We start from the raw sequence: 23,382 nt of genomic DNA, 5'->3' as shown, positions 1-23,382 counted from the left end.
GTTAGCTAATATTATTTCCTTCTTGGGTCTCTGAGGGAGTTGAAGATTAGTTAGTTATAGTTGAAGGTTAGTTAGTTATAGTTGAAGATTAATTAGGATAGAAAGTGAATTAGATACATTTTGGACTTAACAAAATAGGATAGATAATGAAATTATTTTCTCTGAATTTGTCAAATACAAATGGACTAGACATTGTTTAGACATTTATTACTTGTATATATTGTATATAGTCATTGTACTTTTGTATATAGTTTTTCTTTTGTTAGTTATAACCTTTTTCTTTTTTTTCCTTTTTATTAAAATAGAAAAGGGGAAAAAAAAAAAAAAAAGAAACAACACAAATGGGGGGGGGCGTTGGGGGGAAGGTGAGGGGGACGGGAGGGGGGAGAACAAGGGAATCCGTGACCAATATGTAGAACTGAATTGTATTGCAAAATAAATTAAAATAAATTAAAAAAAAATATATATATATATAAAAAAAAAAAAAAAAAAAAAAAAAAAAAAAAAAAAAAAAAAAAAAAAAAAAAAAAAAAAAAAAAAAAAAAAAAAAAAAAAGAGTTAAAGTTGTAAGACTGAGAAAATTGTTAAATATATATATACATATATATATCACCATTTATGTTAATTCAAATGTTCTGTTAAGAGTTTGCTATGAGTTGTAAGACTGGGAGAATTGTGACTATGTATAGCAATATTTATGTTAACATGTTAATGGTAATGATGAAGCTAAGGGGTTATTTAAGTTTGCAATTGCATTAAGTTTTTGGTTTAAAAAGGGCTTAAGGCAGCTAAGACTGCTGTAGTCACCTTGGACCTAATCCAAAAATAAAATGCCATCTTTCTCATCCTTTACTCCCATACTGTGATGTGTAACAGCTATGGAGATTGCTGTAAGCCATTAATAATGAGTTATTTTTTATATATTAAGGAAAGGGGACCAGTGAGAACCCGTTTTCAGGTTCCTTGTGGCTTGTTACCCAGCAGGTCCATATAGAAGGATGATTAGGACCACGGACCTGAGTGCAGGTGTCTGAGATGGTCTGCACTTGGCTGTGTTGGGGGGAGGTCTTTTGCTCTACCCCTTGGTGTCTCTATAAATACCCTGGGACAGAGACAGTCAGGGCTCATTGGAATAGGTTCCAGGCTCTCTATATTTTCTATCTGTTCATCTCCACATTCTAAATCCTTCTATCTAATATTTCCTGCTGCTCACACTCAAGAAAACTCTGGGGAACTGTGGGGTTGGTGGATAAACGCCCTGCATTCTGTGCTACTGATAGTGTGTTATATGTGATGATTTTCCCTCAACTAAAATATATTCAATAAAATTCCTTTAATCACAAGAAATTTTATCTTTAATCACAGTGTAATTTGTTGATAGAATGGAAAGGATATCCTTTCAGTGTCCTCCAGAAGACTTGGGATAGCAGAATCAACTAACAGGAGTCTAGTGGCAGACGGGAAAAAGTTGTGCATATAAACCCTGCAAGTATTCTGTGAAAAGATGAAGGCTGTATTACATTCTCCACATCATGGGATAGTAAGAGTGACTGATGCTGCCTTGCTACCTGACAGCTGCTGTTTCTCATTGTGAATTATGTTGCTAGAGATAGGTTTAGGGTTCATTCACCTGACACCTGGGAACATACAGCTGATATGTTTAATAGATGTTTCTTTGATAAGCTAAAAAATTTTATTATATTTAAGCTAGGGGAAACTCTCAGAATACTGCTCCCTAACGGTCTCAATCAATGTAGAGGAATAGTAACTGATGGGGAAGAAAAGTAGACAGGAGAGAGAAAGATCAGAGAACAGCAAGAGGGCAGGCAGTTTGCTTCACAAGCCAGGGTCTGGGAAATTCAAAGACTCTACTCTTCTAGGAAACCACTTTCACACTTGCCCACAGAGACACATCTTTATAAGGTTTTTCAAAAGATGATATGTGGGTCAGACATTGGATGTTCCAGACACCTGGGGTGTCCTGTTGTGACTAAGCCTTATCCCCTTCACTTACTACCATGAGAGTTTTAGTCTGGAGGATCTAAACCAGAGAACATAAATGGTTAAAATTCTCCCCTTGATTAAAGTACCCTGTGGTTCCTAGGTCCTGGGCTCAGCAAGCCCAGCATGCACCCATGTGCCCTGTGTCTGCTGACCCACACTGCCCATGCTCAGGAGCACTTCCCCATCCTCTGCATCTCCTCTGTCCTTGCTCCTGCTGTTTAGCTGTCCTGTCAGCTCTTTGGGGTTTTCTTTGCTCTTCCTCACCCCCTCTGAGTATAGTCTCCTTTTGTTATCCTAGTCTTCCCATTCACTCAGCTGCATGGACGAAACTACAGCAAGTGGAGGTGTACCCTCCACAGCTGTGCAAGGACAAGCATGGGTGACACAACACACACACACACACACACACACACACACACACACACACACACACACCACACAGAGAGACAGACAGACAGACAGACAGACAGAGAGACAGAGAGACAGAGAGACAGAGAAAAATAGAGAGGAGAGCACACAAATACGTGTGAAAAACATTAAATTAATAAAATTAAGGATAATCACTGTGCATTATGCTTTTGAGCAACAAGGTAAAACTAATAATGTCCCTATTAATTAAATGTAGATTGTGTATACTTAGTTACCACTACTGTTCCAAATGTTCTATGGTGACCTGTAGGTCAAATGTAGGACAAATGTCTACAAACCGGACTTTCCGTGGACTGACAGTGAAAACTCCATAGCAAAGACGGAGAAGCAGGTAGTGCATGTGGATCAGTGGCCTATTTTGAATCCACACTTGTTATGGCCTTAGCAGGAAAGCATCCTGGGATCACCCGCAGTCACTGCCATGCTTTCCTTCAACTATAATTTCCCCAAGTGGCACAACAATTTCTCCAGTGAGTGCTAATGTGACAGAAGGACCAGAACACTGATATCAAGCTGGGGGTGGAGTGGGCAGTGACCTCCAGCTATTGGATTTGTTCCTAAAGTGATAGGCAGACAGGTCACTAAGACCTACTCTGTGTAGGCTTAAGATAACAGATTTTTAAAGAACAGTGATGGCTTTGAACAAGTCATAGGTATTTGTATGGAACACCTTCCCTAATGCTACTGGTTTCAGCCTTTAGCATAGGATAGCATCAAGGCTGTGAGTAAAGCATTCTCTAGAGTTTACATGCTTGAGTCTTGTTCATGTGGCTGTGACTGGTGGCAAGAGCCCTTTACAAACAGACACCTCAGGAGGAGGTAACAGAAAGCAAGACTCCATTACTGTAGGCTCTGGGAAATTGGCCTAGTTAATGAAGGGTAAACTCCTAAAGCCTCAGGGAGACTGAGAAGCTCTGCAGCGGGAAGAGGACTTGAATGATCATACCTGCAGAAGTTCCTAAGGACAGCCACACACCACACCAGCTGGGATGTACCCCTTCCAGACTGCGGGGAACTCACCTGCAGATGGACTCCTCCATCCCCAAGATTTCCCTATGCCATGCCATCAAATCCATGAGTGTAGTTCAGTTCCAAGGAGACAGTGCAGAAGTGCAGTTCTTTTGACTGAGGAACAATGGTGCTTGTGGAGATGCCAGGCTGGGTCTTTATGTCCACATCTCCTCCATCAACTCCTTCCTAACATCATGTCCTGGTGCCGGGCATTTCTCTCGCTAGACAGTTGAATGGAAATGACAAGTCATTCTGTTCAAGATTCCCTCTTCCCATTGGTTCAGAGGAGAGAGCAGAAGGCCCACACCTGTTTTACCCTCAGTTTCCCTGAGGAGAAACCTGCAGGCATTAGTTTCACTTTCTGTTTCAGGTTCCTACTGTGACTATAAAAGCACACACACACAAGCCACAGCTCACAGAGCTGTCTCCCAGCCCTTCTCTGAGAGTCCAGTTGGTGTGCAAGTCCATAAGACAGCAGAGAGTCAAGGCAGGATTCTGAGGAGCCTGTCCTGGTGAGAACCCAGAGAACTGCTGCCACCTTCACAGCACCCATGGGGTAAGGATTTCCCTGCCCTGCAGTTTGAGTGAACCCAGGACACAGACATTTGCTTCTGGCCAGGTGTGACTGAGTCTGCTTCTATTCGTTTGTTCTGTCTTCTGCCTTCTCTTTCTACTACTGAAAAGGGAACAAGGATGCTGATTGTCCTGAGAATCCAGGGACTCTGTTTAATGGGGGTGCTGTTAGCATGGGGCTGAATGGGTGACAGCAAGCTGGCTTTAGTTTTAAAGATTGTCTCACACATGTAGTTGGAAACTCCTGGGGCGACGTTAGCATGCTGATCTCACTCCTTCATTGTCCTTGGGATGTACCCAGCAGAGGTACCTCTTGAGATGCTGTTCAAGGTTTCTGTGTGAATACATATAACATATATATTCACTGCATATGCAATATATACTATATATATTCAAGAAATACTAGGCACCCAGTTGAGTCTTATTCATGTGAATGGCCTTGGGTTTTTATGTTTCAAATTGCCATTCAGATTAAAAGTGCCAGTCAGTGGAGGTGTTTGCACTAATTCTTTGCTACAGTGAGCCTCTCTTGACTTGGAGCATTATTCTTCTGTCTTTATACATAGGACGATCTATCATACATGATTATGGAGGAGGCTGAGGGCTGATGGGGAATGATGAAATAGAATACAGAGTTCACAGTGGTAGAAAAATATGGAGCCGAAGTAAGTAGAGTGCAAAAGGCTGTAGGACCTGTCAGGTGATGGTTATTATCACAGAGTCAGTGAACCAGGTGCTTAAGACTTTAGTTTGTAAAGGCGTACCTGCAGAATGAGAAAGGCTAGAGATCTCCAACTTCACAGGGGATCCTGAGCATCCACAGGGCTGTGGGATCCTGGCTCCTCTCTGTCCAGGTTGCCCACACAAATGGCTGTTGCCTCTGTGCTGTTCAGCTTTCTGGCTTCAAGGACTTATGTACAAGTTCATGTGCCTCCTCCTTGGGGCACAGGTCCTCAGCAGGATCCTTGTGAGCCTCCCAACTAGGCAGATCTTCCTGGACAGCTGGTGTTCAGATTTCAGGTGATTTTAGCTGCCCTGCCAATGCCTTTATTTCCCATAAGGTGTGGGCACAATCTCTAATTCACTGTGCACTGCTGTAGGCAGGGAAAGCAAAGAAAAGCAGGATTGAATCTTATGCCCCTGGGCCATGATTACTCTGCCTACAGAAATCTCTCCATCTTTACTAAGTACTCTGTAAAAGAAGGAATAACCACCCATTTGGTTATTTCAGAGAGAGACAGAGACAGAGAGAAACAGGCAGAGACAGAGACTGAGAGGACAGAAACTTCTTCTGCCTTTGTCTCTTTCTAGCCCGGCTCATCAAATATTACAGGTAAAGGCCTGAGTCTAGTCACAATTGGGAGACCTTCCCTGGTGCACCTTTGAAATATCCAAGTATTTGTGTCCAACATCAATGAACTGGATCAGCGCCACATGATTAGTAACAGAGATGGAGACGTTTCATTACAAAACAGCACTCTGAAAAATGAGAAGGGACTAGTGAGCAGAGGGATAAGCTCAAAGAGCACTGGGCTGTGGTAATATATTGTGACCCCCAATATATTGTGCATCCTAACAACCTTATCTGGGGTAAAAAGACAGAACAGCCCCTAGATAGACATAGAATCCAGAAAAAGTGGCACAAATGCCTTTAATCCTATCACTTAGGAGCCAGAGATTCATCTGGATCCCTGTAAGTTCAAAGTCATACTGGAAACAGCCAGGCATGGTGACTCATGCCTTTAATCCCAGACTGTGATGGCAGAAAGTAGAAAGGTATATAAGGCATGAGGACCAGGAACTAGAGCTGGTTAAGCTTTTAGGCTTTTGAGCAGCAGTTCAGCTGACATCTATTTGGATTAGTTCTCAGAGGCTTCCAGTCTGAGGAAAAATGATCAGCTAAGGAAAAATGATTAGCTGAGGAATTGGCAAGGTGAGGTGGCTGAGGCTTGTTCTGTTTCTCTGATCATTCAGGGTTCACCCCAATACATGCCTCTGGGTTTATTTTTATTAATAAAAACTTTTAAGATTCATGCTACATTGGGCCATGAGGCTCATTGCAATGAGAAGTTTCCTGTGTCCTACCAGACCCATAGTCCCGCAGACTTTTATAAAACAATCACACAGAGGCTTAATATTATTTATACCTAACTGCTTGGCCATTAGCTCAGGCTTATTACTGACTAGCTCTTACATTCAAATTAACCCATAATTCTTATCTATGTTTAGTCATGTGGGTTGGTACCATTTCTCAGCACTGCCTTGTCATCTTGCTTCCTCTGTGTCTGCCTGATGACCCCTGAGTCAGCCATCCTCTTCCCAGCATTCTCCTTGTCTGCTTATCCTGCCTATACTTCCTGCCTGGCTACTGGCCAATCAGCATTTTATTTATCAACCAATCAGAGCAATATACATTCACAGCATACAAAATGACATTCCCCATGTGTAGCTAGAGTTTTCTTGCCTGGCCCACAGTCAGGACAAATCTCTCTCACCTGCCAGTCCCACAGCTGCTCAGAACCAACCAAGTAAACACAGAGACTTATATTGCTTACAAACTGTATGGCTGTGGCAGGCTTCTTGCTAACTGTTCTTACAGCTTAAATTAACCCATTTCCATAAATCTATACCTTGCCATGTAGCTTGTGGCTTACCGGCATCTTCACATGCTGTTTGTCATCGTGGTGGCTGGCAGTGTCTCTGACTCAGTCTTCCACTTCCCAGCTTTATTCTCCTCCTTGTCCTGCCTATACTTCTGCCTGGCCACTGGCCAATCAGTGATTTATTTATTGACCAATCAGCAACACATGGACATACAGACCATCCCACAGCACACATGACCATTTACATGGCATGAACAAAGAGCCCTTTCTCCTCTCCAGGTGGTACATCAAGGGCATTTTGAGCATCCTCTGTCCATTATTTGATGCCTAGGAAAGGAAGGGCTACAGGTTTTCTCTGCAAACTGTCTTCCTTCATGATCATTGATGCTGCTCTCTTTGTGGTTCCCCAATCTCAAGCCACTTTCCTTAAGATCTGAAATGTCATAAGAAAGGAGGGAATGAGCATCACACTTGCTTCCCTTGGAGACATCAAATGGTACAGCTCAGAGGGATGAGTGGGTCAAGGGCTTGGCAAGCAAGCATGAGGATTACAATCTCAGTGTTTCTGCTGAGAGAAGAGAGGGAAGCCTTGGCTTTCCTTCTCCCAACACAAGCTGGTAAAGATGAGTGCCTAATGCTGTCCTCTGACCTTCATATGCATGCCTTGACATTGGCAACCCTTATAAATGCAACCCCCACACACATACACGCACACATGCATGCACACGTACATGCACACATCCACACACACTTCCACACACTTCCACACACACACATGAACACACACACACACACACACACACACACACACACACACACACAATACACACACACTCAAATTTCATGGCTCAGACAGGAAAGATATCCTGATCATGGAACAGTCATATGGCCATCTGCAAGTCAAGAAGAAACACTTACTAAGTGAAGTAATATAGGCAGGCAATTTAATCTTAGATTTATAATTTGCTAAGTTACAGGTAGCACATTTCTTTTGTGTAAGCCTCTTAATTCATAGTTTTTTACCTGTGGCAGCCTAGGCAGAAGGGCTCAGCCATGCATTCAATGTCTGCCCCTTGGGTCTTTATGTAATTAAATCCCCATGGCATATATGTCCTTTTTCTCTTACTGGAGTACTCATGCTAGCACAAAAATATGTCGATTGTTTTAGACTATAGTGAGTCTAATTCTATGTTTTCGAAAATCACTTTTAATATTGTAGCATCTTGGGACATTTTATACAATTTGAGATTTATAGCTTCATTTCAAAACTGTCATGTGCCTCTGAATAGGGATTGCATTGAATCTGTGGTTCTTTGGGTAATTGTATTATCTTAGTGATAAGGTGAAGACTGGGTGTCCTCTTAGGGTGCTTAGTTGCCTTTTAAAAGAACTTAGAAATGGACTGAAAAGGGAGTTCCAGGATAATTTATTGCAATTTTAAAGGCAAGCCCCAGGACAAGCAAGTTGTCAATCTCAGTAGATGCTCAGAATAGGAGAATAGAGAAGAACAGGGGTATGGGATCCGCAGGCATATTGTGGTGAGCCTTCCTGAAGGACAGCAACAGGTTGTACAAGCAGCCACATGGCTGGGAGGGCAACTTTAGAGGAGAAAGAAAGGACAAGTGTGGGGGATGGGCAGAATAGTCCTACCTTCCAGGTCAGGGCTCAGAAGGCAGGCAGGCTCAGCCCAAACTCATGGCAGCTGCTAGGCATTGCACACAGGGAGAAGACACTCTGGGAAAGAAAATCCATTACCTCATTGAAGGGACAAGTATTCCTCCTATCTCTTCAGTGTGGATGAAGGTAAACTTGCCTTTCCAGGGCACATCATTAGCAGATCAAGGACCTCCCCAACAAGAATAGCTCTTAATGGAGGAGACATGGGCAGGTCTCCACGAGTTGCAGATCTTCTCCCAAAGTCTAGGAGGTAACAGCTTTCCCTTCAAGGGCCTTTCTTTATAATGAACCATGTGAATGCTGCCCTGCCTCATTAATAGAAGTTATAATTCCATTACTTTCTAATTTAATTTCTTTTAAATAATTTTACCGTTTTCTGTGTTCATTGTTTATGTACAACTTTTATGCATCCCTTGGGCAAAATGGACTATTCTCCAACTTCCTCTTACCTTCTCTGTTGCAGTGACTGATTTCTACAAGTTCAACAACCTTTTGTGTGTCATTTCACACTTACATTACCATTCTTAAATGACTAATTAAAGTGATAGAGACAAAGTTTACAGTTGCCAAAGGCTAAAAAATGTGTGAGGACTAAGTCTAGAGGTGTGCCTCTCCAGGGTAGCAGGAACTGGAGGCAGTGGTGATGAAGGAGCCTACATCAGCTGATGAATGTCAGTTCCAGTGCTTAGATCATTAAGGGGAAGAATGACAGTTGTCCATGTGTTGTTGCAACCACCTCAGTTTCCTCACTTGTTCTCCTACTGTACTTGTATAAGATGTACATATTGAAAAACCCGGTGAAGGAGAAAGCTGACTTTTGCACTGACTGGGAAGCTTTCCATGAATCTATACTCTTTAGAGGTAAAGGAGGAAAATGCAATCGTGACCAAACATCACATCATTTCAGTCATGGTCCTTTTCCTATTCCATGCACTACATGGTCCTCAAGACAATAATGTTTAGGGAAGTTCTGCACTGAAAACTAGTCAAAGGAAAAGGAAGAGGATTTGAGTTGGACAGAAGGTTTCTAGACTAAGGTGAATTTTAATTCAGGACTCAGTGTGCCAAAGCTCACAGTCACACAAAGCTTGCATGGAGTTAATGGAGGTTTTATGTTCCAATCTTATAGTATAGAAAACTGATGTTAATGCTCCACAGAAGGTGTTTTCCAAAAGATTTATTGTGGAATTGTAAGTGGGAACTTCACTGAAAGAAAGAAGACCAAGTTCCTTTTCTACAGCAGTTCTCAATTGCGTGTCAACATCCATCTGGGAGACACATATCAGATATTTATATTATGATTCATAACAGTAGCAAAATTACAGTTATGAAGTGGCAATGAAATAATCTCAAGGTTGGCAGTTACCACAAGATGCTTTCCTGTATTAAATGGCTACAGGATTAGGAAGGTTGAAAACCACTGTGGTCTTGTAAAATTAGGACCCCGAAAAGAGGGCCATCAGTGGTCACTAGTGCATTGTTCATAACATTCATGGATGGAGGCATGAGGTATTGGTGAGCAAACCTGAACAATTGGCTGATCCATGAGATGTCTAGATAGGTGTCTGTTTCCATTAGCCTACCCTTATGGGCACAATGCTAGTGTGCTCTGATATGGGTAAGACCTAAGAGGACAGCACTCCTGTATTCTACTACTCTTGGCATGGCCATGTAAAAATTGAAGACAGCTGGTTTAAGCATTATGGCATCTCTGATCTCTGGCAGAGAGAGCTACCAACAGGACCAAGGGCCTTTTTGCCTTCTGAGCACAGATTCATCTCCAAGCTGCTTGCTTTTGGGTTACTACCCTGAAGCTAACTGACTAGATTCTATTGGTGGTGCTCTGAGACAGGAGTGATACATAGTTCGGAACTACTTGTACTGCTCTATAGGGAAACAAGAAAAGGCATGAAGTTGTATAAGCATCTTTAAAATAAAGGGATTCTTTGTAACCATAGGAGAGGAGAGCTAAGTTGACTTACTCTCCGGAAGCTCCCCAGCTACATCGTCCAAAGATAAAGTTCTAGAGAAGAGTCATATACCCAGAGTCACAAGGCAGAGAGCATGTCCATTAGTTCTGCATCACCTATGGAGAACAGCTCCTTGTTTGTGTCTGAGATGAAATAGGCAGACCCCCAGTGACTCCTCCTCCACATTCAGTGTTTACCACACAGACAGGTCCTTTCTATGTCAGCTCAGGTGGCATAAACTTGTACACATAGTCCTCAAAGACATAAGGAAAGGGGGAATAGAATTTTAGAGTTCCAAACCTCAGATAAGGACTCTGACATGTATGTTCGTGTGCCTGTATCTGTGTGGCAATGTTTAGTCTTGACTGAAAGGATTGACTTACCACCTGTGATCATAAGTATAGGTACATGTACATGCATGTACAAGAGGTCTCTGGCAGTACAAATGAATGGAGATGAGAGATTGATTTAAAATCATCAAGAAATTCTAAAGGAACAAAATGTCAGACTTTCAGGAAATAAGCAAGAATGTTGTGAAATGTGTTTAACTTTGAGTTAATTGGCAGTTTTTGGGTCATTTCTCTCATAACAAATCACCTGCTTCCTTCTCACAGAGAGATTGGTGGTGGTAATCAGGTCAAGGAGAGTCTGATTCAGCTGAGTTGTCATTTCACATGAGAGCTACTGTTGGAAGACATTCACATACCTGATTTGGAAATGAGGATCTCTGAAGAGCTTGTTTTCCTAGACATCAAGAACACAGTGGGGATGGTCAACCTCTGGGCCTATGTGAGACATCTGAAAGGAGAGGATGAGGAAGCCCTGCAGAGCTTGAAAGAAGCAGAAGCCTTGATTCAGAGAGAATATTTGGGCAAGAGAAGCTTGGTGACCTGGGGCAACTGTGCCTGGGTGTATTACCACATGGGCATGTTGACACTAACCCAGACCTACCTGGACAAGGTGGAGAACACATGCAAGGAACTGGGCAGTCCCTTCCGCTATAGTATGGAGTGTGCCGAGATGGTCTGTGAGCAAGGCTGTGCCCTGCTGAAGTGTGGAGGACAGAATTATGCAGGAGCCAGGACCTGATTTGATATGCCTCTGACAGTGAAGCCTGAAAACCCTGAATGCAACATTGGCTATGCAGTTGCAGCCTATCACATAGACTTTGATGACAATACTATCTCTCTAAATCCCCTAAGGAAGGCTGTCAGGTTAAATCCAGAAGATCCGAATATTAAAGTTTATCTAGCGCTGAAGCTTCTGGATGTAGGAGAAGCAGCTGAAGCAGAAACACACATTGAAGAACCTTTAGTAGCACATCCTGCCGACACTATATCTTTCGCTCTATAGCCAAGTATTACCGAAGGAAAGGCTGCCTAGACAAGGCTCTCCCTCTGCTACAGAGGGCCTTGCAGGTGTCACCTGCCTCTGGCTACCTGCATTACCAACTAGGGCTCTGCTAACATAGACATGTGTTGCAACTGAGGACATCCAGCAATGAGCAGGCCAGAAAGCAGGCGACACAACAGGCCCTTTTTGCATTTCAAGAGACTGTGAAACTCAGGCCCAGATTTGAGATGGCTTATGTTTGCATGGCTGAAGTACAGGCAGAAATGGGCCAATATGAAGAAGCAGAGGCAAATTTCCAGAAGGCGCTGAACATGAAGGAACTGAACAGTAATCTTGAGCGTCACAAAGAGCAGGATGTTCATTTACGCTATGGCCGTTATCAAGATTTTCATCGGAAATCAGAGGATCACGTGATCACTCACTACTTAATAGGTCTTAATCTGAAAGAAAAAAAAAATTTTCTGGAGGAGACTACTCATAGCTTTAGAGAGAGTGGCCATAAGACATGTTTGCCAGCATGTTGGATTTGTGCAGAGCTTCAGCTTGCTTGGGTTAGTCCACAAACTGAAAGGCAACAAGGAAGAGGCCCTGCAGCTCTATAAGAGGGCTCTGAGGTTCACTGGGGGAGTGAACCCTGAGTTCTGAACGCAGCTCACCTCTGTGAAGTGAATATACTCAAAACTGAGGGTTCCTGGTCTCCTTCCCAGTTTCTTTCTCCAACCTCTCTGTCACCCCTCATTGTGGTGTCTATAAAGAACTTGCACCCCACTTCACCTGTTCACCCACTGACCAGGAATGACCCCTGCTGATCTGCATTCCCTTGAGCTGTGGGATCCTAGGACATCTTTTCCTTATGTCTGTGTCTTGGGAATGCAAGTCTTCCATCCTCTGCCTGCCAGTGTCCTGGACAACGAGGTCTTCTCCAAGGAAGCTTTCCCTTTAGGTCAGCAGATACTCTTAGTAGAGGGCAGTGTCAGAGGAAACCAAGTGAGCAAAGGGGAGAGTTTGAAAGCTGAGAGGTCTCCCCTTACTGCAGAATCATTCACGGTTAACAAGAGTCTTAAGTTTGGGGAAAGCCAAGCAGAGGAAACCTGCCGGAAACCTTACAGACAGAAGATGATATAGAAGATTTGTGCAGTTTTTCTGTGCTATTGATAGTGTGTTATATGTGATGTTTTCCCCTCAAATAAAATATATTCAGTAAAATTCCTTGAATCCCAAAGTCTTCCAGTGTAATTTGTTGACAGAATGGAAAGGATATCCCTTCAGTGTCCTCAAGAAGGCTTGGGATAGCAGAATCAACGAACAGAAGTCTAGTGGCAGGCAGGAAAGAAAGTTGTGCACATAAACCCTGCAAGGGGTTTGTGTAAAGATGAGGCTATATTTCCTTGTCCACATCATGGGATAGTAAGGGTGACTGATGCTGCCTTGTTACCTGACAGCTTCTGTTTATCATTGTGAATTATGTTGCTAGGAATGGGTTTAGGGTTCATTCACCTGATATTTGGGGAAATATCTCTGATATTTTTAATAGATGTTTCTTCGTTAAGCCAAAGTCATGTTTTTTACATTCAAGAAAAGGAAAACTCTCAGGATTCATAATACTGCTCACTAATAGTTTCAATCATTGTAGATGAAGAGTAACTGATTGGAAAGGAAAGTGGATGGGAGAGAGAAAGATTGGGAGATAGCAAGAGGGCAGGCAGTTTGATTCACAAGCTGGGGTCTGGGAGCTTTGCAGACTCTTCTCTTCCAGGAGAGCATTTTCACACTTGCCCCTACTGTGGATATCGTTCTTTATAAATAAAACATTGATTGGCCAGTGGCCAGGCAGGAAGTAGACGGGACAAGGAGAGGAGAATTCTGGGAAGTGGAAGGCTGAGTTGGGGAGACATTGCCAGCCACCGCCATGACAAGCAGCATGTGAAGATGCTGGTAAGCCACAAGCCACCTGTCAAGGTTTAGATTTATAAAAATGGGTTAATTTAAGATATAAGAACAGTTAGCAAGAAGCCTGCCATGGCCATACAGTTTGTAAATAATATAAGCGTCTGTGTGTTTATTTTATAAGTGGGCTGTCGGACTGCCGGGGCTCAGTGGGACCCGGAGAGAAGCTCTCCAGCTACATGCCCCATGTGACACACCTTTACTAGGTCTGTCAAGGAAAGTATGTGTGTCAGACACTGGATGTTTCAGACACCTGGGGTGTCCTGTTGTGACTAAGCCTTATCCCCTTCACTTACCTCCATGAAAGTTGTAGTCTATAGGGCTAAACTAGAGAACATTAATGCTTAAAATTCTCCCCTTGATTAAAGTACCCTGTTTTTTCTAGATCCTGGGCTCAGCAAGCCCAGCATGCACCCATGTGCCCTGTGTCTGCTGACCCACACTGCCCATGCTCAGGAGCACTTCCCCATCCTCTGCATCTCCTCTCTCCTTGTTCCTGCTGTTTAGTTGTCCTGTCAGCTCTTTGGGGTTTTCTTTGCTCTTCCTCATTCCCTCTGAGTATAGTCTCCTTTTGTTATCTTAGTCTTCCCATTCACTCAGCTGCATGGACGAAACTACAGCAAGTGGAGGTGTGCCCTCCACAGCTGTACATGGAACAAGCATGGGTGACACAACACACACACACACACACACACACACACACACACACACACACACACACCACACACACAGAGAGAGAGAGAGAGAGAGAGAGAGAGAGAGAGAGAGAGAGAGAATGAGAATGCCCACAAAGTAAGTACATATGAAATACATTAAATTAATAAAGTCACTGTATATTATGTTTTTGAGCATCAAGCTATAACTAATAATGTCCTTATTATTAATTAAATGTAGATTTTGTGTAGTTAGTTACCACTACTGTTCCAAATGTTCTACGGTGAACTGTAGGTCAAATGTAGGACAAATGTCTACAAACCTGACTTTCCGTGGACTGATATTGAAAACTCCTTAGCAAAGATGGAGAAGAAGGTAGTGAATGTGGATCAGTGGCCTATTTTGTGTCCACACTTGTTATGGCCTTATCAGGAAAGCATCCTGGGATCACCCGCAGTCACTGCCATGCTTTCCTTCAACTATAATTTCCCCAAGTGGCACAGCAATTTCTCCAGTGAGTGCTAATGTGACAGAAGGACCAGAACACTGATATCAAGCTGGGGGTGGAGTGGGCAGTGACCTCCAGCTATTGGATTCGTTCCTAAAGTGATAGGCAGACAGGTCACTAAGACCTACTCTGTGTAGGCTTAAGATAACAGATTTTTAAAGAACAGTGATGGATTTGAACAAGTCATGGGTATTTTATATGGAACACTTCTGTAATGCTGCATATATGTACCATGTCAGGAGATGTGTGTTGACATCTGTCTACACCCTACAGTTAATTGAGCATACAAAATCAAAAATGGTTCCATTTATTACAGAGACAAAGGGGGAAAAGTTGAAATACCGGCCTGAGCCTGAACTGCACAGAACTGTGTACCATTGTCACATTATAGGAGTAGGGGAAGAATCCCTTTTGGTCCTCTGCTTGCCATGGACTGTAGTGATTGGAAAAATGAAACACTCCAATATGTTCCCATGGAAGTATTGTGCTCAACCATGATTGGCTTTCACATGCATGTACACAGAGCAATGTCTTTTACCCCAAACATGAGTCAATGATGTTTTAGAAGCTGACCTAGGTATTAGGAATGTTTCCCAACAAGCAGCATTCTACCCACTGTGGGATAATTCTTTGGAGCTTAAATGATAAGCAAGGACATTGTGGTGTCTATAAGGAACTTGCACCCCACTGCATCTGCTCACTTAATAACCAGGACTGACCCCTGCTGATCTGCACTTCCCTTAAACTGTGAGATCCTAGGACACCTTTTTCTTGTGTCTGTGTCTTGGGAATGCAAGTCTTCCATCCTCTGCCTGCCAGTGTCCTGGACAAAGAGGTCTTCTCCAAGGAAGCTTTTACTTTAGGTCAGCAGATATTCTTAGTAGAGTGCAATGTCAGAGAAAACCAAGTGAGCAAAGGGGAGAGTTTGATACCTGAGAGGTCTCACATTACTGGGCACTTATTAGGAAGCAAGTAGACTTTCCGTTGATGAGATAAATAAAAGGAAAGCTCTGTTTAGGTCACATAGACTGAAAATTACATGAATAACTTCATTTAATATTTTTATGCTAAAAATATCCAGCAAAAGTAACTGTAATAACAAATTTGTTATATTTTGTTGATGACATTATAAAAGATGTAATTGTATGTTTACACAGTATCTTGGTTATCTTTCATTCTCAGCTTGATGTATCTTGGGTTCATCTGAAAAGAACTGCCTCCATCAAACTGGCTGTGGGCATATTGTGGGATTTCTGTCTTAAGTCTTACCTGTGGTCGGATGACCGACCCCACCTTGGGTAGTTTCATCCCTAGTTAGGTTGTCTTGGTCTGTATAAGTTATCTAACACTGCATTTACCAGTATGTGAACCAGCAAACAGAATTCCTCCACAATTCCTATTCAATTTTCTGCCTTGACTTCTTGCTCTAGTTTCCTCAGTGATGGACTGTGACCTTTAAGTGTAAGTCAAATAAACATTTTTCCCCAAGTTGTTTTTGGATATGGTGTTTATCACAACAATAGAAAGCAAATTAGAACACATGGGGTCATGGAACCGCAAAAGCAATGAATGTAACACTAGCAGGCATGTAGAAAAAGGAGTCATGTGCATATAAACACTGCCAAGTGTGTGTGTGTGTGTGTGTGTGTGTGTGTGTGTGCACATAAACATTGCCAAGTGTGCTTGTGTGTGTGTTTGCGTGTGTGTGTGTGTGTTTGTGTCTTGTGTGAAAATGGGAGTATAGTGTTAACTTCTATGTGACATGAATTATAAGGTTGATTCATGTCACCATCATCCTTAAGGGTTGGCATTTATGAATGCTGGAGTCTGATGCTATGGCTTATCTCGGTCATTCACACAATACCTGAGAAATACACAACTGATACTCTTTTCAGATTTACCCATGATAAGCCAAGAACGTGTTTATTAAATGCAAGCATAGGAAATAACTGGTGTGCTCACAGATCATTCATGTCACTGTTGACTACTGAGTCTATGAATGAAGTGGTTGAAGAACAGTGGTAGAAGAAGGAAGAACGGGTCATGAAGGCTTTATTAACAAGCTGGCATCTTGGAAGATAGCAGGTTATCTCTTTCAAGGACCTTTACCCTCTTGCTCCAAGGGAAAGTCTTTAGCATGATTTCTCAAGGAAAGATACATAGATTAAAGAGACAGGTCCCTCATTTTTCTGTTTCAAACAGGATTATTTTGAAGGGTTATTATCTTATCTCCTTCACTATTGATGACTATGGGATTCCAGCTCCTCAATAGTCCCCTCCCAGGGTCTGGGAAGAATCTACAACCATATGATAATTTAATCTTCGATGATATGTAATGAATCTATGTACACAAAACTCTTTAGTCCATACACTTCATTCTTCTGAGTCAGTTCTCTCTCTACACAGCTTCTATTCTGCTCTCATGCCTAACTCCTTTCTTGTCTGATTTCTCTCTTCATTTATCTGCTGTTCTCTCTAAGTTCTATCTTAATTCTCTCATCTTAATTCTGCCCCATCTAGTTTCTCATCCATCTAGTTCCTTCCCATCTCAGCTCCTCTTCCATCTCCTCCTTTCTCATCTTGTTCTTCCCCATCTAGTTCTTCCTCATCTTGTTCTTCTAGTACTCCCTTCTAGCCCTTCAAGCTAGTTCTTCCCCATCTAGTTCATTCCTCTCCAGTTCTTACCCATCTAGTTCTTCCATTCTCTTTTCTCTTCTCTGTCTCATCCTCAAGTTCTCTCCCTCAAATCCTCCTCCAAGTCTCCTTATACTTCTCCTTATCCCTCTTCGGTCTCCCAAGATCTCTGAGGTATTTAGTTATAAGCCCAAGCAATAGCAATCTTCTGGCTAAGCAAGGTCACCAGGCTTGAATTCTTTCAGAGTCATAAAGGCAGACAAGAGTTTTCCTCAGGGACTGGCCATCAGGTTTTCTTTTACAATTCAAAAAGAGAGCAGTAAAGGAGGAGGTCAACTGAGAACTAATGATAGGTTAGTGTATCAAGAAAACGGGGATTTATGTGCTTAGTCTACATTCCTAGAAATGGTTAGATAAGAAGTTAGGAGTCTATAATGTTAATAAGGCTGTAAGAAAAATGAGAGTCTCAGCTTAAATTGCACAAGAAATAAAGCTGTTCGCCTGACCTAGGAAACAGGCACCGTTTCCACAAGGGTTTTTCCCTCAGTTCAGATCATTTGGCCTTGGATGCTTGATGGGTATTTTAGGTAAAAACACTGCTAAGAGTTCTTGGAAGCATACATAGCATTACAAGAAAATCCTTGTAGGAACCAGCTAATATATATACAAAAGTTAAAATATCACCAAGACTTCTTAAGCCATGGCTTGACCTTTGGAAAAGTCCTTGACTTTTTGTGATAGTAGCCAAATTCCTTTACATTTTCCTGTGGCTTGTAGCACTTCACATAGGTCCACAGAGTTAAGGTCTTTAACATGATCAGAAGACAACATTAGTGATAAATTTCTGAGCATATTGAAGTGACCGGTGTCTGATATTTTGTATAGTTTATAAACTGGATTTCCAGCAATCACCCTTCCATTTGAGACTTTTTCTATAACTTGGAAATAGGAGGAGCTTAAGAAGGGGGAGTTTGTGTATTCCTGGTTAACATTAGTGTAGAGTTAATCTATAAAGCACAAATTTCAGTGGAGAGTAAATCCTTAAGGAATGGAGACTTAGTTTTACAAGGAAGAACTTTTGAGAATGGGATCTTTGTGGTAGGAAGACTTATTTACACTTTCCATCATATATAATCTTAAAAAAAAAAAAACAAAACAAATAAAACAAAAAAATCCAGGGTCTTATCTGGACAGTGGTGGAGCATGTCTAATCCCAGCACTAGGGAGGTAGAGGCAGGTGGATCTCTGTGAGTTCAAGGCCAGCTTGATCTACAGAGCAAGTTCCAGGACAGCCTGGACTACACACAGAGAAACCCTGTCTTGAAATAAACAAAAACAAAAAACAAACAAACAAGAACAGGGTCTTACTATGTGGTTTGGGCTAGCCTTGAACCTGCAATCATGCCTCAGTCTCCAGAGTCCTGGGTTAAAGGAAAGGAAAGGATGTGAAGCCATGTCTTGCCTCATACACAATCCTTTAAAAAAGTATTTTTGTTTTAGTATTTAGAGAGAGAGAGAGAGAGAGAGAGAGAGAGAGAGAGAGAGAGAGAGAATACATACATGCACACATACAAGCATTTCATGGCATGCATGTGGAGATTAGAAGACAATTTTCAATTGACTATTAACTTCCACCCTGACAGGACAGGGTCTCTCATTTCTGCTGCTGAGTATAGCCCAGGATAAATAGTCTACAAGCGTCAGTACAAGTCTGCTTTGCCTGACTCCCATCTTGCTGTAGGATTACCAGGGTTGCAGATCTGCTGTAGGATCACGGGGATTGCAGATCTGCTGTAGGATCACGGGGATTGAAGATCTGCTGTAGGATCACGGGGATTGCAGATCTGCTGTAGGATCACGGGGATTGCAGATCTGCTGTAGGATCACTGGAATTGCAGATCTGCTGTAGGATCACGGGGATTGAAGACCTGCTGTAGGATCACGGGGATTGAAGATCTGCTGTAGGATCACGGGGATTGCAGATCTGCTGTAGGATCACGGGAATTGAAGATCTGCTGTAGGATCACGGGGATTGCAGATCTGCTGTAGGATCACGGGGATTGCAGATCTGCTGTAGGATCACGGGGATTGAAGATCTGCTGTAGGATCACGGGGATTGAAGATCTGCTGTAGGATCACGGGGATTGAAGATCTGCTGTAGGATCACGGGGATTGAAGATCTGCTGTAGGATCACGGGGATTGAAGATCTGCTGTAGGATCATGGGGATTGAAGATCTGCTGTAGGATCACGGGGATTGCAGATCTGCTATAGAATCACTGGAATTGCAGATCTGCTGTAGGACCACTGGGAGTTGAAGATCTGTGCCGCTATATCTAGCTTCTTATCAGCTCCTAGGATCAAAGTCAGGCTCTTGGGTGTTGAGCAGCGATGTTTTTAACCCCCATCACTGTGCAACCCACACTGAGGAACATCTCCTTCCTCATATTTATTAGGAGTCTTCTCAGATCTTTGGGGTGTCATTTGCTCTTCTTTCTCCCCTCAAAGTATAGCCTATCCTTTGATACCCAAATTCTTTTCATTCACAGAATTGCTTGTAGGAAACTTTGAATCTTTCTGAGCTTAAGTCCTAGGGTAAATGCTGCACTTACCAATCACTCATGCCCACAGTTTGGATCACAGAAAAACACAGAAATTGGAGGCAATAGAGCAACGTGTACCTCTCCACATATATGAAAGTAAAACCAAGAAAAAGTAAATGAAATTTAGTAATATTTCCCTATGACGAAAGACAGTGCAGCATGGAAGCATTTATGCTATAATCTTGCCCTTCAGGCAAGTAAGAGTTGTTTTCTAGGGTATAATATATAAATGTGTCTATATACATAATTTTTAAGTATTCATTATATATATACATACATACATATATATGTGCTTGCCTGTATGTATGTATGTGTACCATACATGTGCTTGGTGCCTGCAAAGCCCCAAAGAGAATATCAGATTCTCTACGACTGGAATTACAGAAGGTTGTGAGCTGCCATGGGGGTGCTAGGAATTGAACTCTGATCCTCTGCAAGAGCAGCAAGCACTGTTAACCACTGAGTCTTCTCCCTAGACCACAAACAGCATCTTTTAAATCATGGAACCTAATCATCGGTTTCTGGAACATTAGTCATTGAAGCATGCAGTTGCATACCACTGTTGAATGTCCTAGACAATATTACTTACAGCCTCTAAGTCCTGAAAGAATCAGTATTCATCTAAATCAGCTTAGTTTGTTTTGTTTTTCTCCCTTTGTTTTATATTTAATGTTTATGGGTGTTTTGCCTGCAAGTATGCCTGTGTACCACATTTGTGCAGTGCCCATGAAGCCAGAAGAGGAGGGTGTCCGAGTCCCTGGGGATGGAGTAACAGACAGTTATGAGCTGCCATGTAGATGCTGGGAGTCAAGCCCTGATCCTTTGGAGAGAGCAGCCACTGCTGAGTCATTTCTCCAGCCCCGAAATCAAGGTTTGGTTTTGTTTTCTGTTTATTTGGCTTTTAATTAATTAATAATTAATTTATTTTTCATCCTGCTGAAGTTTCAAGTTTTTTTACTGGAAGTACTGGAGGTGTTGTAGGCTAACTAAAGGAGTCAAATTAAATCGTGATTTGAAGTTTGTTTGTTTGTTTGTTTGTTTGTTTTAAGACCATCTGGGTGGATGCCCCTCTGAGCTTCCTGCTATAACATTATTTCAAACGTGGAGTCCTATGTGGGGTCTTTAACTCAACACACATGAGTAGAAAGTTCCTGGTCCTTCCTAGCATGCTTTTTGCCCACAGTTCGGGTTTTACTTTTTATAAAATTTTGAAGACAGTTATTCTTAAATTTGTTGTTGCCTTCCCACAGGGGATTATCTATAACTGTAAAGAAGAGCCTGCTCATCTTATTGTCCCGGGGAAAGGGTTTAACAATCATTTAGTTTTCCTGAGAGGGATTTGGATAACTACAGAATACAGCTACATTTTAAAGTGATATCATCTGGCTGACATTCCAAAAACTATTGAAAGGACCCATTTTGAGGTCCCCACAAGAATCCTGGGGGAAATTTAAATAGGTTGGATCAAATCTGTAGAAGTCCCAAGGCCTCCCAATCCTCATCAAAGCCATCTTCCATCCCCAACATTTAGAGAACAAGTCTTTTATTGAGAATTTCCCATTGTTTGGGGAGTGTGAAGGCAATCTGTTTGGTAACTTTTTCTGGAGAGAAATAAACTTGTACTCATACCAAATAAGGCACTACCAGCAGACCAAAGAAATGATTCCACTCGAGTCTACAAAGAGAGCTGTTGAGGTTATCGGGCTTACTTACTGGATTGTGGATGACTCAAAGGCACACTCTCAGCGTGGGTGATGACTTACAAAGGCTGCTTCTGTGAGCCTCACTGCATGATCTGCCATCAGTACCACTAGGGAACTTATGTAACCTCAGAGACAGGCCTCTCTAATCTCCAAGCATCAGAGTTTCCTGAACCTTGTTAAGTTGTGTTGGCTTCTGAGTCTTCTGAATGTCCCTCTTTTCTCTATGAGGGAGTGTTTCAATTCAGAGGGAAACTACAAAACATAGCTGTCCTAAAGGCCATCTTCTGAAGGGTCCAGGAATATAGAAATATAAAATTATAAGCTTAAGAGATGAAAACTGACAATTATCAGCTCTAAGGGTTAACTGCTAACAATGGCTGTCTGCTTTACAGCCAGCTCCCCTGTCAACAACCAGGGGTTAACTTTTAACCCCCTCATCCCTTATAGCAACAACTGCCTGGACCAAAGTTAACTTTTAATAGTTATTTCTACATGACTCCTAGCATGCACCCTGTGCCTGATACTATAAAAGGGGGCTAGTACCCGCCTTCACTGCCACAGCCCCAGAATTCCAACATTGGCTGTGGTCTCAGCTAGCTGATAAGCTTTTTGTGCTCCGCGGTGTTTTGTTTTTTAATTTTTACTTTTTTATTTTTCTGAAACAAAGTTTGCTTCTGGTTTAATAGACTTTGATGGTGTGTCTCCCATTATTGTGAGACACTGGACCAACACTTCTTTACAGTGCACTGATTTTTACCTGGTCCATGCTCACCTTTTGCCCAGGTCCTCTTCCTTTTCCTCCAGATGCCAGGACAAAGGAAGCCATTGCCACTTGACTTCTGGCTTTAGGCATTATTCTTTGCTGTGAAAAACTTTATATGCGGCAGCTATTAGCTAAAATAAGCTCATTCATTCTGTGGTCAATATCAGCTGTTCATCACCTCTTTCATTTATCTGGGGTACTTCGCCTTGACAGTCATATTTATCATATTTCAATAATCTGGTCTTCCTGGCTCTACAGCTGTATGATAGTGGTAAAGCTTGGTAAGTTTTCTCTCTACATTTGAGAGTCTCAATAGGCATTTTACAAGACCTCTTCTACTTCATTGAGATTTTGTTTGGAGGAGCCTCAGTCTCAATCCTACCAGAATGGATGGGGGTAACTGTTTAGTAGAGGCTTCCCATCTGCTTTATTTGGGCCCCAGTTTGTGTCATTGTCTCCCTCCTCTCCAGACTTTCTTTGAGAGAATACAGAACGGTTCTTGTTTGGCTTCTGAACCATCAGAGGATTCAACACAGTCTTCCCATATCACCATACAGTATCATAAAAGAATACACTTAAGGGGATTATGTAATCTTTTTCTCTTACAATAAAAATATAATTAAACATGCTATAATAATTAAGTCAACCTTTCTCAAACCTGTAGCTGGAGAGTTTCTCTCCAGCTCCCACCAAACCCCGGCAGCCAAACCCCGGTAGTCCCGCAGCCCACTTATAAAATAAACACACAGATGCTTATATTATTTAAACTGTTTGGCCTAGTGGCTCAGGCTTCTAGTTATCTAGTTCTTACATCCTAAATTAACCCATTTCTATACATCTATACCTTGCCACATGGCTCGTGGCTTACTGGTATCTTACATGTTGCTACTCATGGTGGCGGCTGGCAGCGTCTTCTCTCTCAGCCTTCCTGTTCCCAGAATTCTCTTCTCT

At 42.2% G+C, this 23,382-nt stretch overlaps 1 pseudogene; it reads left to right on the top strand.

Moving 5' to 3' along the window:
• Positions 1 to 9,801: 9,801 nt before the first annotated feature.
• LOC128095315 (interferon-induced protein with tetratricopeptide repeats 1-like) lies at positions 9,802 to 12,265 on the top strand (annotated as a pseudogene).
• Positions 12,266 to 23,382: the final 11,117 nt, after the last annotated feature.

The sequence above is a fragment of the Peromyscus californicus genome, unplaced genomic scaffold (assembly GCF_007827085.1).
Source record: "Peromyscus californicus insignis strain IS unplaced genomic scaffold, ASM782708v3 Scaffold_4__1_contigs__length_199733344, whole genome shotgun sequence".
Taxonomy (NCBI): domain Eukaryota; kingdom Metazoa; phylum Chordata; class Mammalia; order Rodentia; family Cricetidae; genus Peromyscus; species Peromyscus californicus.
The sequence above is the reverse complement of the archived record's forward strand: the minus strand, read 5'-3'. Positions and strand labels throughout refer to the sequence as shown.